We start from the raw sequence: 4,462 nt of genomic DNA on the forward strand, positions 1-4,462 counted from the left end.
TTTTGACTGTAAGTACTTTGAGGGCAAACTGTGTCTAGTATTACAAGAAAAAATGGAGTACATACACTTGGAATTTTGAGTGTAGTATCTGTAAGTATGGCCCAATGTAGAAAAGTGGCTTGAATGACACCCCCTCCCCTGAAGAAGTGACACCCATTCAAAAACATTCTGAGGTTGGCATCACTGTAGGTCAAGGATCTAAGACCCTCTAGTCATTGAAACACAATCATATGAGGAGGCATCAGGGAGAAGCTGACAAGGACCTGGTATGAAAAGATGGCCACTCGGTTTAGTTTAGGAGCTTAGAAATCAGTGTGGCTGGGACTGAAGCACCCAGACCCTGGCTGGCCATGCTCCAAGGTAGTACTGGGCGATGGAGGGACTTGAAAGCTATGCTGAAGTAGTGCCATGGTGTCACCAGGCAAATGGCCTCTCAAACCCTGGGAGCTATCCATTATGCTCATTAGTGCATATTGTCAGACAGGCATTCCACCTAAGTAGCTACACAGATACTTGGGGCCTCAATTGCTGTTATGAGAAAGGATGTACAATGAGACTTGGCAAAACGCACATTTTAGCCATAAAGGATGCCATGTGGAGTGGCTGTGTACTCCTGGTATTTGAACTTGGCCTGGGAGCTGTCCCTGAGCTTCTTTTTGCTTAATGCTAGCACTCTACTACTCTTAACCACAGCACCATTTCTGGGCTTTGCTGTTTATGTGGTACTGAGGAGTGGAACTCAAAGCTTCATGCATGCTAGGCAAGCACTCTACCAGTAAGCCACATTCTCAGCCCCAGTCTTGGGTTTTGAGGTGACACTTTAGGCACATCTGAGGATTAGACATTGTTGCCTTTGAGGCAACAGAAGCATGGGCTTCACTTGATCAACATGAGGGTTGTGTGATGGTAGAAAGTGGGGTGTCCCAGACATGCACTGAGCACTGTAGACTTAGGCTGCAAAGGCCACCATGATGCTTGGGCTGGACAAGGCTGAAGCCTGGAGATTAGTAGGTGTTCTCATGGGTGACAGAAAATCCACAAACCATTAAAGGAAAGTCTAAGAAATTGAAATCCTTTAAAGGAAATCAGTACAAACCTCCTAAGATTTCAAACATAAGCTGTAAAACTTGTCAGACAAAGCACCCATTGGTTTCTAAGTACAGAGTGTCAATAAATCAAGAAGAGAGCCAGGCACCAGTGGCTCATACCAGTAATCCTCGCTACTCAGGAGGCTGAGATCTGAGGTTCATGGCTCAAAGCTATCCCAGGTAGGAACGTGCTTGAGACCCTTATCTCCAATTAAAACCAGAACACCAGAAGTGGCACTGGCTCAAGGACAGCCCATCACCGACAAAAACAAAAGAACAAACCACTGAATGACCCTAGAGACACATGGTCCAAACGTGTGTGGGCTCTCTCTCTCGACTTCCCCTCGCTTGGGGGGGGGGGAAGGGGCTTGTCCGCCCCTTCCTGGGTGGTCCTTTATCGCTCTCATGTGGGAGCGATGGCCACAGGTAGCCTGGTCTCTCTCTCGACTTCCCCTCGCTTTGGGGGGGAAGGGGCTTTTTCCGCTCCTTCCTGGGTGGTCCATTATTGCTCATGAGGGAGCGATGGCCATGGGTAGCCTGGGTGGCGTGTGGTCGCAGGGTGCCCCAAAGCCGCCAAGAACGACACGGACTCGTGGGCCCCTGGAGAAAACCTCTATGGCTTCTGTTTATTCGAATGAGGAGCCTCTCAGATATACCCCAAAGGCGGGCACAAGAGAGGGGCCCCTGATTGGTCCCAAGGGGCTGTCCCTCAAATGATGTCAGACTTCCTTCTCTTCCTGTTAAAGACAGGAAGGGGAGGGACAGGCTGAGGTCAGCTGTGGCCCCTTAAAGGTGCAGCTGACCCCAACACATGTGAATATGGAAGGAGATGGAACTAACTGTTGAATCTACATAAATTGTATATCATTGATTTTTCAACACCGGCATACGTGACTGTTAATTCATTTTCAGATTCATATGTGCAAATCCCTTGTGTTGATGGTGATTCTTAGGGACAGTTTTGGTGGTTAGGTATTTGTATGATTGGCCTTATTTTACTAAGTGTTGGATTGTTAACATGCAAATACAGTTGATTTTGGATTCTTCTAGACCAGCAGCTTTTACAAATTAGTACACTGAAGAAAACTGCACTTGTGCCACCTAATGGCTCACTTACGTGGCTCTCTCCTCTCCCCTTTCCCTCTCTTCTCTCCTTTCCTTCTCTCCTTCTCTCCTTCTCTCCTCCCCTCCTCTCCTCTTTTTTCTTTCTCTAGCCATTGTATTGCTGCATTAGACCAGGCGGGTCTTGAACTTGTCTTCTTGCCTCAGCCTCCCAACTGTTGGGGTTACCTGCAATTACCACCCTACCTGGCTCAATATTATTGTTTCCTCCCCCTCCTCCTCCTCCATTCCTTCTCCCCCTCCCTCCTCCCTCCTCCCTCCTCCCTCCTCCTTCCACCTCTCCCCCTCCTCTTTTCTTCTTTTCCCTTTCTTCCATACATTGTATTTCTACATTAGAACAAGCTGATTTTGAACTTTCAATCTTCCTGCCTCATCCTATCAACTGTGGAGTTAACTGAATTTGCCACCCTACCTGGCTCAATTTTATGATCTAAAAGTTCCTGAAAAGGGACTCTTTTAGGGACTGGGAATATGGCCTAGTGGCAAGAGTGCTTGCCTCTTATACATGAAGCCCTGTGTTCGATTCCTCAGCACCACATATATAGAAAGGGTCAGAGGTGGTGTTGTGGCTCAAGTGGTAGAGTGCTAGCCTTGAGCAAAAACCCAGAGACAGTGCTCTATCCCTGAGTCCAAGCCCCAAGACTGTCCCCCCCCCAAGGCACTCTTTTAGTTTTGTTTTAATAACAGATTTACCTGTAGAACAAAATAAAATGGGATTTCATTCCCCTTTTAATTTGAAAACATCATTCTCCTCTTTTTTTTTTTTTTTTTGGCCAGTCCTGGGTCTTGGACTCAGGGCCTGAGCACTGGCCCTGGCTTCTTTTTTGCTCAAGGCTAGCACTCTGCCACTTGTGCCACAGTGCCACTTCTGGCCATTTTCTGTATATGTGGTGCTGGGGAATTGAACCCAGGGCCTCATGTACACCAGGCAAGCACTCTTGCCACTAGGCCATATCCCCAGCCCCTATTCTCCTCTTCTTATCTCCTCTGTGTCCCCACCTCCTCTGTTTCCGCCTCCGCCTTCTTCCCCCCTCCACTCCATCGCTAACACGAGAACATACCTCAGTTTTGCTTCACTTAATGCCACTCATTCTTCTTACAATTTACCCAAGCCCTATTCTTGACCCTACATGCTGTAATTATCGTTTAAACAACACATTAGACTGTGAATCTAGAAACATAGAATTATAGTTCTTTTAATTACCTGAAAAAGTAAAGAGGAGCTGCTAACTCCTCCACCCATACATAAAAGTATGGCTTTTTTTTATTAACTTTTTTTAGGATAATAGTAATCCAGTGGCCTTAGGTGCCAAAAGTGTGGTGCAAATCCAAGATAAAGTAACCTATAATGCTTACCCCATCATTTATATTCATTTTAGCTATTCTTCTAAAACCCCTAACAAAAGTTTTAATAGGTCTACCAACACTAACGTATTCTGATCAAATTAGTAAATCTATAAAATGAGCTTTAATTATTAGTCTGATTCCACTATTCCTATTCATCTATATAAATAGACAGTCATCTCTAATTATCACTGAATAAGTATTCACTCCATAGAATTATACATAAGCTTTAAGTTAGATATTTATGCTGTTTTTTTTAAATTTTAATCTACAGCCCTATTCGTCACTTGGTCTATCATAGAATGTTCTACATGATATATACATTCAGATCCAAACCTAAACTGATTTATGACCTACCTCCTTATATTTCTTATCACTATGATCATCCTAGTCACAGCTAATAATATGTTCCAACTCTTTATCGGGTGGGAGGGTGTAGGAATTATATCCTTTCTATTAATCGGATGATGGTATGGTTGAACAGATGCTGACACTGCAGCTCTCCAAGCTATTATCTATAACCACATTGGAGACATTGGCTTTTTTTTTATCTATAGCATGATTTTATAATTGTAATTCATGAGAACTTCAACAATTTTTTTAAATAAGTAATGAAACTGCCTTACCCTTACTAGGTTTAATTCTAGCAGCTACTGGTAAATCAACTCAATTCTGCTTCCATGTGCCATAGAAGGTCCTACACCTGTATCTGCTCTACTACACTCAGGCAATATAGTTGTAGTAGGAATATGTCTGCTAATTAGTTTTTATCCCCTTATAGTCAATCACCCAAATATTATATTACTGTATTGGGGCCATTACAACCTTACAGCAATCTTGTACTGACCCAAAACGATATTAAAAAAATTGTTGCATTCTGTATCTCAAGCCAATTAGGTCAGATAATA

Source organism: Perognathus longimembris, chromosome 25, assembly GCF_023159225.1.
Source record: "Perognathus longimembris pacificus isolate PPM17 chromosome 25, ASM2315922v1, whole genome shotgun sequence".
Taxonomy (NCBI): Eukaryota; Metazoa; Chordata; class Mammalia; order Rodentia; family Heteromyidae; genus Perognathus; species Perognathus longimembris.